Below are 14,121 nucleotides of genomic sequence, written 5' to 3'. Positions count from 1 at the left end.
CAAGTTCAAATTGACCGCCATTGTGGCATGTTAAAAACTTGATAACCAATAGTTTTCGAGAATATTTAATTACAATAAAATTAAACTCAAATTTATAGATGAAAATCACAGCTATACACAACATACGCGTCGATTTCATATGTCGTGCAGGATCGTTGTAATTTTTTTAGGTCTTTTATTTTATTTTTACTAGTATATAGTTACATTTTTTTATCTTTCAACGACACATGATTAAAAAAAACAGATACAGATCGGAAAACGACATGATGATACAGTTGAGCCATTCGTAATAACATTACCTAAGTTCGACTCCTGTCAGCAAAAGATAAAAGATTAGTCAAATCGCTTATTTTCACAATTACCTTAAGTATCATAGTCAAATCAGCAGTGTACCCAAAACTTCCTACTCATAACTAGTTCACCATCTAGTGGCTCTTAAATCTGATGGCTAGGAATAAAAATGATTCCGATGCAGCATTTGCAATGGATTGCAATTATTTGGTTCTACATATATAAATGATAAATATTTATGTCATTGGTTTAAATTTTGCATGGTAGCGAGGCGTGGCAAGAGCAAGGTCGTCAACGCGCTGATCATTAATCTCTAATATCTGCGGCATCCCACATTGTCGGGTACACAGATCTAATTCAAATCCTTCTTCCCGGTCATGTATCTCGCTATCAGACATCAGCAGCGCAAGGGTCCAGCAGTTCATTAGAGTTGTATGTATCATAATAATATCAGCAATAATAATAATAACATTAACAACAACTCAGAAAAGCAATTAAAAGGGACGGAAATATGTAGGGCAAGCGAAACCTGAGACTAAGCTTCTCGTATTCTGTGCACCTATGTCGGTATAGGTGCTTCTGGCAAATGTATTCTATTTGCAGAACAATGACGGCGAGCGAGAATAACTCCCCGTAGGGGGGGGGGGGGGGGGGGGTCAGACTGGAAGCTGGATGTACATGGGAACCTGAACCACAAAGCCTTCTCGCATGCTGCATATACGAGGGGAGATTACTGGAACATGCACCAACAAAATGTAAAAATAATAGATAGTCCAAAAACAATATTCTCCTACGCATGGTAGCTAGCTAAGGCCACGCTTGGTATTGTAATTAGGAGTAAATGTGCATTTTCCGTATAACGGTGCTTGTTCAACTAATAATTCGCAAATTAATGTTAGGTAACGAAATACCGAACATGTTGGTTTTCTGTAATTCTAACTAGCATGCAATTAATCAGAGTAATTGAACGATGTTGTTAGTTCAGCTCAGCTACCAACAAGCTGGACAATAATTAATTTCACATAACTTTCAAATAGTAGCAAGAGAACGATGATAGTGATTTGAATTGAAAGAACTATTTTGCCTCGATCAACGGTAGTATGCTTCTGGCTACCGAGACTTGTTTTATAGTTTCAGTAAAATACCATGAAATTCATACGATAATCTCTGGTGGTGATATGCAAACAAAAGGTAAGGAAACCATATAGGTAACTCTGCTAGCGAAAGAAATTAAACAATTGAGCTCAATATGATGATGTGTTAGATTGTATACATCATCGATTGAGAAATTGGATTCCTTAAAGTTGAGAAGAAAAGATTGAAAAATCAGTATTTGTTATTTGTGAAATTGTGAGCGTCGCATTGAGGATGGATATAAATCTATATTTGCTCTTCAGTGTTAAAAATTACAGAAATTTAAATTGAGAGTCGTATATAGTTCAAAGTTTATATAGGCATCGCTTTGGCACATTGATTCGTATCCCGTGTTATCAAAACGCTCAAAGAGCATCAAGCAACCAAGCAGATTGATACTAGCGGCAGGAAACGCGGTACAACAAGTATTCATCTAACTCAAGCACCGCTCAAACATTTCAACCGACGGCTCTCACGGTAAAGAGGGACAAGGCTGTCTTTACCAGGAGGCATATTGGTGGACTTGAGTGATTCGTAGTTATGCTGCCTAAGCTCGTCCCCCATCAACAGAAGACAAAAGTTAAGCCCGTAAGGTATTAAGTCTGTTCTAATGACCCTGCCACTTGTAGTATTCCGATCTGTATACTTCACATCCTTGCTCTCACTTGAGTACTATGGCTACATATTTTCATAACTTTCCCTACCCAGTAATCTGTAGCTAATTGAATGTCGTAAAATGTAAAAAAGATAATGTTACTACACCCAAAATCAGACGGGTATGTTTTTATTACTTTTGGGTAAGATTCTATTGTCTTTTCGGTAACAGACCACGCAATTGCGCATTGCGGTATTAAACTCATATTCCCGCAAAGGTAGTAAACGGTGGAATGACGAATTTCAGTTGCTGTTCATGTATGCGCATCACACAATCAAACACTTTTTCAGTATGTGTCAACCTCGGCTTTTTTTCTGTCTGCTTTGAAACTAGCCGTATGTGAGCCGATCTTCAAATACGGAATGTGTCTTGTAGAGAAAATCGAACCTCGTCTTTGTCCTCATAGTGTTCACTTCACTTGATGCGCAATACAATGACAAGCGAAGTGCTACACACTTCCAGACAATCCGACGCGATAATATTTATTGAATAAGAATTGATGAAACATGAGTGCGACGCAGAAAAGATTTGAATGTGTTGGTATTGCCGTTTGAGGAATTTTTTGTTGTGACCGTTTTAGTATGAAACGTCTTGCTATTAGAGCAATTTTTTCTTATTACCGTAAAGGTATTACGGCCGAGTTTTGGGTGTACATATAGTCAAAATAAAAAAGGAAAAAAAATCGATTAAAGTTTCAAATTAAAATAAACACAACAATGATAGGTTTTTTTGGATTACTCGCATACAAAGTTCCGAAGGGGCCGAACTTTAGTGATAAACAGAACACGATGCCCAATAAATCTGTCTGGCAAGCGTTTTGCAGATGTGGTAAAATGATTCCGGTCTTTATCACATTTGCGGCAATCTACACAAGCAAACCCATCCTAATTCTGCCTTGCTAAGGTCACGCAAAGCCCCAACACTGTTAAAGGGCGAACACGAAATTGTTGCGACATCGAAAATGTTTTTTTTTTTCATTTTCTTAACATGTCCTTCTCGTCTTTGACTGTCTTCTTGCTCTTCCGAAGTTCCCACTTCATCATTGCCCAGTACTGCTCCACCGGGCGCAGCTCCGGACATTTTGGCGGATTCATGTCCTTTGGAACAAAATGGACAGAATTGGCCTCATACCACTCCAGGACACTTTTAGAATAGTGGCATGATGTCAAATCTGGCCAAAGTAGCGGAGCTTCGTCGTGCTGCTGCAAGAACGGCAAAAGGCGCTTCTCGAGGCACTCAGATTTGTAGATCTCGCCATTTACTGTGCCCTTTGTCACGAAAGGCTCAGTCCGCAAGAGCAGATGGCCTGCTAAATGAGATATTTGGAGGCGAATTTCTACATTTTCTTCTTCTTAAATTTGTCGTCCACATAGAACTTGCTCTTGCCGGTGAAACACTCCAACCCCGGAATTTGCTTAAAATCGGCTTTAATATACGTTTCGTCGTACATCACACAGCAGCCATATTTTGTCAGCATCTTCTCGTAGAGCTTCCGTGCCCGAGTTTTAGCCGTCGATTGTTGCCGCTCATCGCGGTTTGGGAAGTTCTGTACCTTGTATGTATGAAGTCCAGCTCTCTTCTTTGCATTCTGGACGTAGCTCTGCGACATGCCGATCTTTTTAGCCAAATCACGGCTTGAGACGTTGGGATTTCGTTGAATCGAAAAACACGACTTCGAGTTTGACAGCATGTAAACAATACACATCAATGGGAAAGTGTGCAAAATTTGGTTGATTTTTACCCAATGGTAAAAAAAAGTTATGCCCTGTTGAATGTGTCGTGTTCGCCCTTTATGGTCGGGTTTAGCATCTTCTACTATGCCCGGACCCTTATGCTGGTACGGAACCAGCAATATTTAACTAAAATCTTCAAACATTCTAGAACTTCTACTCATCTAAAAATTTGAATTATATTGAAGCCTGAAATAAAATGATTAAAATTTTAGACTATAGTTTTTATTATGAAAAACTGTAAACCTCAGTTTATGATCAATCAAGCTATGAGCCTTACGAGGGACGGCTTGAATAAAAAATGACCTCGACTGGAATAAAACCTAGACACATTGGGTAAACAGCAGTTAGGCTTATTAGTTACCCACAGTACAGTGGATCCACTCCATACAAAAGCGGGACAAATCCTCAAAAGTAGTTTAAAATGACTGAAAATATTATCTAAGGGTAATTTTGGTGCGCGGTACTCGATTTTGATTAAATTAGAACGTTTAAATGAAAATTAGCCTAGGGTGGTCCTATAAGCTTTTTTTTAAATTTCGCAAAAGTTATTTTTATTAACTTTTCAAACCAGATACTTCGTAATAGAACAGAAACATTTTGATTTCCGAGGGTAGTCCTTAGTAACGATTTAGCTAGGGTGGTTCCAATTTATCGAAATCTGGAGAATATAAAATGATGTAATTTTATACATTTGTTTGTAGATCTTCAGTCAAATCTGAATCATTCCTTCATAGCTCTTTAAGAGATAATTCTCATGTACTAAGTTATGAACATGTGCGCTTAGAATAGTTATAAAAGATTACATATCTGAAGGTGTTTGAGAGAATGCCTTAAATTCTTGTTTTATTGGTTTATTTATTTATAGTTATCACCAAAGCTATTAAAAGATGACAAGTTTTTTTTATTTTGATCTCAAATCATGCCCTCAAATTATGAAACTTTCGTCAATTTGGAAATGAATTCTTGAGGGAGGTTTGCAATTTGATTGTTGATTGTTGTAGATTCAATAGGGAGTTTGCATTTGAAAATAAATGTTGCATCACTGGCCATTAACTAAAAATCGGGTAGAAAAGAACACTTAACACACTCACACGTTTACTTTACATCGGTCACCAGTAAAGCTAACAACCAATTCCTACCAAAGAGATAGAATTTATGGAAAAATTTAATAATAGTTGCAGTTAGTTTGCATCGTTGGCTTCTATTTATTTGTATTTTTCTATACTGCAGATAACTGTGAAAATGTAGAAACACGAGCCATAGTTGCAAGACGGATAAGGCATACTTATATTTGTATCACGGAAATCGCTCCAAATCCTGAGTTTACAAGCAGTGTTAAGAAAAAGAAATCCACCAATGAATAATAATGCAAAACTTAATGAAATCAAAAAATATCATGCATCTCCATGAAAAAACTAATTTCACAAATGACCAAATAACAACCCTCGGCGCAAACGTGCGGTCATGGGGTATCTGCAAGTATCTCGGGTTGGATAAAAGCAATGCTTAGTAACCGCATTCTTTGCTCGTCACTGAGATAGGCAGAGATAAGAAAATTGAGTATTTGCGGCTGTCCTGAGGGTGGCGTTCTGTCACCTTTGCTGTGGAACCTGGTTGCCAACGGCTTGTTGAGGAAACTCAATGAGCTTGGATTTTCAACCTACGGGTTTGACGATTACCAAAGACTAATTACTAGACTTTGCATCTTTACCAGTCATTGACTTAATGCGACAAAAATTAAGAGCTGTCTAACAGTGGTGCCGACAAGTTAAATTATTAGTTAATCCAAACAAAACTTCAATGGTTCTTTTCACGAAGAAACGAATAACAGCCGGGTTTCGTCCCTTGCGGTTCTGATCTATTGTGTGTAGATCAAATCAAATATGTTGGAGTTCTATTGGATTCCAAACTGAAATGGTCTGCTCACTTTGAGTTCAGAGTCAAGAAAACGTGCATGACCTTCGGAAAGTATAGACGAACTTTTGGAAAGACCTGGAGCCTCAAACCCAAATACATCTTTTCGATTTTCACAATTGCTCATCCAATACTTTTATACGATGCTTTGTGTGGTGGCAGAAGGGAGAGGTGACGACAATCCAGTCAAAGGCAAACCATCTGCTCATTGCGTTGACTGGTGCTTTCACGACAAAACTCCGACTGCTGCTCTTGAGGCTTTTCGAAATATCAACCTAGTATACATACACCTTAAACAAGAAGCTCTATCATTCGCATAAAGACTAGGTTACTGGTCTTCGGAACAGTAACCATGTTAATCTTGCTTACCAGTCATACATGACTGTGGTTACAAATGGTCGGCTTTCTAATAATGGGACGTGCTGGTTCTGGTGTCTACTGTCGTGAAATGAGATTGGAACAGTCTCACTTGCTGGGTAGATACTGTACTGTATTTCAGGCAGAAATCTTCGTGATTATGTGCGCGGTACAATCGGCCTTTCAACAGAGCTTGTACGGTAAAGTTATAAACTTCTGCTTCGCTAATCAGACAGCAATCAAGGCCCTTATCTCGGACAAATTAGCGTTGACAATACTATCTACCTCGTTTGGGTGCCCAGACATTCCGATATTACTGGTAATGAATGGGGCGACGAATTGGCTAGAGCAGATGCGAAGATTGACTTTGTTGGTCTTGAGTCTACTTTTCTAATTTCAACAAGTTGGATAAAGAAAAAGATCCGGTCTTGGGATTCAACCGAGCACTGCAACCATTGACGCAATCTACAAACTTGTCCTTAAACAAAAGCTTTTTTTGGGAAAACAGTGCCCAGTGATTTCGAAAAATCTCTTACACTTTTCGAAACGACACTGTGACATGCTGATCAGGGCTTTAACTGGTCACTGAAAACTCAATTATGACATGGCTACTGTTCAGCGCAACTTCCATAACTAATTTAGTTATAGGTTTTGTGCTCTCAACGCACAATGGTGGTTTTAAATAATTTTATCCTTAGCGCAGAAAAAATAGGTTTTACCTAAATTTTTCTCCACTAAGGAGAAATAGAGCAAAGTTCTAAATGTTGTTGACGAATTTCGCGCCAACTCGAACAAATGTTGGCAGCACCCTCTCAGATTTTAATGAAGCTTTCTGTACATGAGAACTTTGTCACAAAAAGCCACTTTGCATACTTTGTTTTTCCAAAAATGATCTAGACTGTCTTTAGAAAAGGGTCAAACTTTTTGTACCAATTTTTTTGTTGGCTACAGTCTGAAAATGACAAATCCTAGAAAAAAATGTTGTAGGAGTGATTTTATTAAAATTAATTAAATTTTTGAATAAAAATATTGAAAAAATTCTTCATCGACTCTTACACTGAAAAAGAAATGGATTTTAAAAATTTAAAGTCGATTTACAAAAAAACCCATCTTTGATTTGGATGAAATTTTGTTTCAAGATAGGTAATTATAGTCCATACCTACCGTCAAAATTTCATGTTGGGCACCTTCAAGAAAAAAAAGTTATTTGAAAAAAACTTTTCCTAATCCGAACTGGATTTTTTTAAGTGTATTTTTATCGAAAACTAAACCAATGAAAGTCATAATCATCTCAGAACCCAATTTCCCAACTGCTAGTTGCCTGATACATGCAATAATTTGGTATAGCATCTCGAACTGGACTGGAACGAGGACGAAGGGATTCGTTTGACGGAGATCTGGTACTAGAATACTTAACGCACGACCAGACAAAATGTTTAATATCACGATAACCGCCACCACAAGCGCAGAGACCGCTCTCCATGACCTCAATACGCCAGAAATGGGCATTCTACGTATAACGATTGTACATGACCCGAGATATCACCCGAATGAAGTCTGACCCTCATCCATTCTCTTGGACCAAGGTTTGTTGATACCTTTGGGATTCTTGAACTTCCATCGCTCCACGAAATTTGCCAATTATCGAGCATCCTCTGAGAAGAGATATTTAAAAACTCGTTGAAGCTACGCGATCTTTCATAACTATCACCTTCTAATGCCTAAATGTCCTCATTATCATTTTAATCCAAGTGTCCGCCTTTTCAATACCCAGAATATAGCACTGCGAAAGAACCCAAACTAAAGTTTTCTGCTATTATTTTTCAGATAAAGTACTCAAAAACTCCCATGTTTTCTCAAGGAAATACAAAGAGTGGGCATGGTCGTTGATAGATAAATGTAAAACCATCAGTTTTGTGGGTAGAATGTTGGCAGTACAGCCTCGTTTACGATTGCACTAACCACTACTGTCATAATAATCAGCATAAAAGCGATGCATAGCTGTCATCATATGACGAACGTTCCGTGTATTCCAATCACAGGATGAATCGAATACACAATGTAGGCCCTAGCCACCAGACGAAACATTGTTTCTCTGATGATCCGTTCGTTAATCCGTCGACAGACCGGTGCCAATAATCGCGTTTTATAGCTTTCATCAAGTTATTCATTTGCAGTTGTAGCGCTACGCTACAAATGTACATTGGGAAAAATTCGGGCGATCCGTCGTTCAAAAGTCCCTTTTGCATACAATTCTAAACAATATCTGACCACCACGAAATAGGAGACTGTTCACGGTTGTTTGTGTCGGGTACTCGTTTTGTTGTCATAGTGCAAATGCATTGTGTAACACCTGGGGGAAAATGTAGTGACTGAAATATAAGGACACTTGGGGTTTTTGATGTCTCATATGGAAATTCCTGTTAATTTCTAAGATTATCGAGACCAGGAACCACTTACTTCGGTTCTGTAACAGCACCCTTCAAGGGACACTCTCAGGTCGTTACGAGGAAGCTTAGGAGAGAAAACTGAAAAAAAACATTAGAAGATGTTCCCATAATGTGATGGTGAGACTCTCGTTCTTTAGTGTACAAGGAAATGTAGAAATTGTCGTTGTCGGTGGCGTAGCGCTCTTTTGCATTCTTATCGGAGCGTTCCTTAAAAGAACATTTCGTTTTGTCCCCACATAATTTATATGCGGAATATGTCGAGAGATCATGCGGAGTCTCTCCACAGTAGGGAAACTTTTCATGATTCTCTCCGGATTTTCCACAGCGTGCCTTGTTTCTATAATAAGTCATTGTAGGCCCAATTGTTTGCAACGAAGGCAGTTCCTGCCTCGCGGCACAAAAAGGTCAACAGGTAGGTTGGCCCCGTCCAAAAGATTAAAGTTTGGATGTGCATATTCGGCGAAAGGTTCGAAATGAGGCTGATAGAAAATAAGTTGATTTCATATACTCCTTGATTTTTCCTGAACACAATTGCTTGCGAACCATAATTTTCACTTGCCGAAGCAAAGGGTTCTTGAAGGAGCGAACCCCATAGTTTGCAATTAAGGCCCCTGTTGAAGACTACACCATCAATCTCTACTTCTCTGGCGGGTACATAGACAAGATACTTCTTCGTACACGGCCAAGTGGTATTTAGTTAAATCTCGCATATATCGCATATATCGATGATGTTAAATGGCTTATCTTTGTCCTCATTCAAGTTTGTTATGAATATATACCAAATTCGTTACTGATACATTGCATGGTTCAGGCACATAGCAGTTGGGAAAGTGGATTCTGAGATGATTATAAATTTCGTTGGTTCAGTTTTCGATAAAAAATCAGTTTGGACAAGGAAATGTGTTTTTTCAAATAACTTTTTTTCCTTGAAAGTGCCCAACTCGAATTTTTGACGCTAGGTAAGGAACATAATTACCTATTTTGGAACAAAATTTCATTCAACTAAAAGATTTTTTTTTTGTAAATCGACTTTAAATTTTTAAAATCGATTTTTTAGTGTAGGTAGATGAACAGTTTTTTCAATCTTTTTATTAAAAAAGTTAACTAATTTTGTGAAAATCACTCCTACAACATTTTTTCTAGGATTTGTCATTTTCAGACTATAGCCATTTGAAAAAAATGGTAAAATTTTTTTGACCCTTTTCAAAAGACAGTCTAGATCATTTTTGGAAAAAACAAAGCATGCAAAGTGGCTTTTTATGATAAAGTTCTCATGTACAGAAAGTTTCATTAAAATCTGAGAGGGTGCTGCCAACTCTGAATACGATTTAGCGCGAAATTCGTCTATTTTATATCTTGATATGCTGCATTCATGCAGCCTTCATATTTTCAACAAAATTGTTTAAAATAACAATATCAACAACTTTGCTGAAGGCACCTAGTCCATCTTTACGTCTCTGTGATTTAATCACTAAAATTTTTATATACCCTGTTTTATGTCAAACTTCTCGAAGTTGTCAAACCGTTACAGTTGAGAATTTCGAAATTATGTGATCTTGAACACTGAAGTTGTTTTCGAACATTTATCCCACTTTGAAAGTTCACATTCTTTGACTTCATTGACATATTATACAAGAATATAATCTATAGTGGTTTGAAAACTGTTCCATGTTGATTCTCTTTGTTTGTAGACTGGCATCTGTTAGACTACTTACGTTTCTGAATTTTCAATAATTTATCAAACTAATATTAAATTTTAGCATTTTCGAAAAATCAACGATCTTTATCAAACCCTAAAATCTCTCGCTACGCCACTGCTGAGGACACCACTGCACACTCACTGTTGGAACAAAATACCGCTGAGGTTAACAGCCCTGAGTCAGGTTTTCGACGTGAGTGTGCAGGATTAATCTCTTCCATCTAGCACAACTTTGTTAAGACTTCGAATCGAGCCACTGATAGAATATATTCGTAAATCGCTATGCATTAGTTTCGTACAGATAATTTTCATAAAATATGCGAATTTATCGTACATATAATGAATCGTTCGTAGTTCTATTGAAACACATTTATTTTTTATGACGAGTTTTTCGTGAAAACCACGAAACGACTTTCGTTGGTTTATTACGAAACAGCTTCGTTCGGCAAACGAATTGTTCGCTGCTATATACGAATATCTTTATAATATTTACGAGCACCATTCGTCGAACCGTCAACGTCAACAGAGCTTCAATAGAGGTAGAATATGGAGTCATTGTTGCTATACGTCAGATAATTGTTGATGTTCATCACGGTCTCGATCTGGCTATTTAGTAGCCGTGTCCGCCAGTTTCAGGAAGATTTTCTAAACCTCTTCCGCTTCTAGTTGATCCAGAATCCGGAGCAGTACGGATTCAGTTGAGCCATCGCTCGATGGTTTTGCATGAATAATTTTGAGTTTTTCTCTGCTGGAGCAATGTAAAAGAATATGCTATTAAATACGAAAACTTCTCTTAGATGAACGAAATGAATTCTTGCGACCAACGAGATTGTTCGTAATATACATAGACGTTTATTAAAATAAACAAAACATTTCGTTTCATTCGCGAAAATTAATGTCGTTTTCAACGACAGCATTCGTGCAATGTACACTAAATAAGTAAAATTCATGAAAACCTTCGTTCATCAAGCGACCATTTCTTCATATCACAATAAAATCGATTTTGCCAGATCTGTTTTTTTAACTAAAAAAATCGGTGTTGTCAAACATCGATCCCAAAAGACCGAATGAAAAAATAAGAAGATAATAAATATGAAAACTTTTCTAAGATGAACGAAATGAATTTGTGCGACCAACGAAGTCGTTCGTAATATACACACACATTTATTGAAATAAACGAATAATTTCATTTCATTCACGAAAAATAATGTCGTTATCAACGATACCATTCGTACCATGTACACTTGATAAGTAAAAGTTACTAAAACTTTTGTTCATCAAGTGTCCATTTCTTCACACCGCAATATTTCTAGTACTCAATAATGATGAGCAGGTTGAAATAGAATCGAATTTGCCAGATCGATCTTTTTAATTAATAAAAAATCGGTGCTGTCAAACATTGATCCTAAAACATCGAATGCGACAAACGAAATCGTTTGTAATATACATAAACGTTTATTAAAATACACGAAACATTTCGTTTCGTTCACGAAATATAATGTCGTTATCAACGATTACATTCGTGAAATATAACTTAAATAAGTAAAATTCACGAAAATTTTCGTTCATCAAGCGGCCATTTCTTCGTACCACAGTAAAATCGATTTGGCCACATCAATTTTTTTGAATAAAAAAAATCGATATTGTCAAACATCGATCCCAAATGATTGACTGAAAACAATAAGAGGCTAATAATACGACAACTTTTCTAATATGTACAAAATGAATTCGTGCGACCAACGAAATCGTTTGTAATTTACACAACTGTATATTAAAATAAACGAATCATTTCGTTTCATTCCCGAAAAATAATGCCGTTTTCAACAATAACATTCATGTAATGTACACTAAATATATAAAATTTACGAAAACATTCGTTAATCAAGCGGCCATTACTTCACACCACAAGCTTTTTAGTCCTCAATAGAAGGGAGCAGGTTGAATTAAAATCGATTTTGCCAGATCGATCCTTTTAGTTAATTGAAAAAGTCGTTGTTGTCAAACATCGATCCTAAAATATCGATTGAAAAAATAATATGCTAATGAATACGAAAACTTTCCTAAGATGAACGAAACGAAATCGTGCGACCAACGAAATCGTTCATCATATACATAAACATTTATTGAAATACACGAAACATTTCAGTTCGTTCACGAAAAATAATGTCGTTATCAACGATTACATTCGTGCAATGTAAGCTAAATAAGTAAAATTTACGAAAACTTTCGTTCATCAAGCGGCCATTTCTTCGTATCACAATAAAATCGATTTGGCCACATCGATTTTTTTAAATAAAAAAAATCAAACATCGATCCCAAAAGATCGACTGAAAACAGTAAGAGGATAATAAATACGAACACTTTTCTAAGATAAACGAAATTATTTTGTGCGACCAACGAAATCGTTCGTAATATACACACACGTTTATTAAAATAAACAAAACATTTCGTTCCATTCACGAAAATTAATATTAATATCAACGATAACATTCGTGCAGTATATATTAAACGTGTAAAATTTACGAAAGATTTCGTTCACCAAGCGGCCATTCTTGTTCATGAAATGAACGAAATCTACTATTTAGAATGCACGAAAATACTTCGTTGCAGAAAACGACGAATGAATTCGTGTATTGTATGATCGATTTCATTATATTTAAGAATTTATATTATCAGTGAGGTAAATCTTCCACCAGTGAAACACGACCACACAAATTGCTGTTCCAACATTCTTATTCCGACCACTAGATGCCTGCTACAGAATAAATAATATGTCCGAATACTTTTCATTTTTAAGTAAAAAAGCTTTAGGTTGGAACAAGTCGTGAAGGGTATGCATGTAAGTTACTTTATTGATAAAAAAGTTCTGGAATGTTGATTGAAATGTTTCTTTCTCTCGGTTAAGCCGAAATTTTTTTAATTATTTTTAGGTTTGAGGCTAAAATGAAGGACATTTGAGGTATAAAAGGGCGCTTTCCATAATCGTTAAAATTAAGGACATGTCCTTTAAAAAAAAGGACGGTTGGTAACCCTAGTACAACTGCCAATGAAAACAGCTACCATCTAAATATTTCAGCTCAACGAACAGTTATCGATTGAGGATTGAAATGAATTGCGGCAAACAAAATTCTGTTACGTGATTTTCTGCCATAATATTAGCAAGTTCAATTTCATGGAATAAATGAAGTAAAGCCAAAACTGATTTTTCTACTACCATTCCGCAGTATCCTTACTGTGCGTTCCATAGCTGTATAACTGAAAATCCCCGTGGATACATAAAGCGTCGGTCGGTACGCAGAACAACATGCAGACTACCAACGCAGTGTACAATAATATTCGAGGCGAAATTCCTTCCAACCCTGACTCGTTCCGAGCATGAGAATAAACGAACCGACAGCCACCAGTGCTATAGATATAGTCATGCGAAGGCTTCCGCTAAAGAGATGGCATTGGGACGGCAAGTGCAATACCGTCCGTCGGTCGTCGAAGGTGGGCATCGCGCCTATTGGTGTAAAATCCCCCAACGGGTGCTACATGTGCGACCGCGGGGACGGATGGGGCGAAAACGCAATAAATGCGAGAGAACACAGTTGAACCAGTGTTCCCTGAGTTCTGCTGGTGTCTTGCCAGGCCGGAGGATTACACATCATGCCAGGTCACAATGTGCATAAAGCAAAGAATGAGCCTGTCGTGCACAACCGAGAACGTCGAGGCTAGAAGTGGCTTGTTTGCGCGATATTTTCCCATCTCCTAATAGAGATTATCTTCAAGCAATCGTGTAATATGTAGCCAGGTAGTCGCAAACTAGGCTCAAAAAGCGCCGGATGTACCTACCTTTGGGACTTTGAGAAAATGCTTCATCCGTACCAGTTTCCTATGGAAGGAGTC

This window comes from Topomyia yanbarensis, chromosome 2 (assembly GCF_030247195.1).
Source record: "Topomyia yanbarensis strain Yona2022 chromosome 2, ASM3024719v1, whole genome shotgun sequence".
In the NCBI taxonomy this organism is placed as follows: Eukaryota; Metazoa; Arthropoda; class Insecta; order Diptera; family Culicidae; genus Topomyia; species Topomyia yanbarensis.
The sequence above is the reverse complement of the archived record's forward strand: the minus strand, read 5'-3'. Positions refer to the sequence as shown.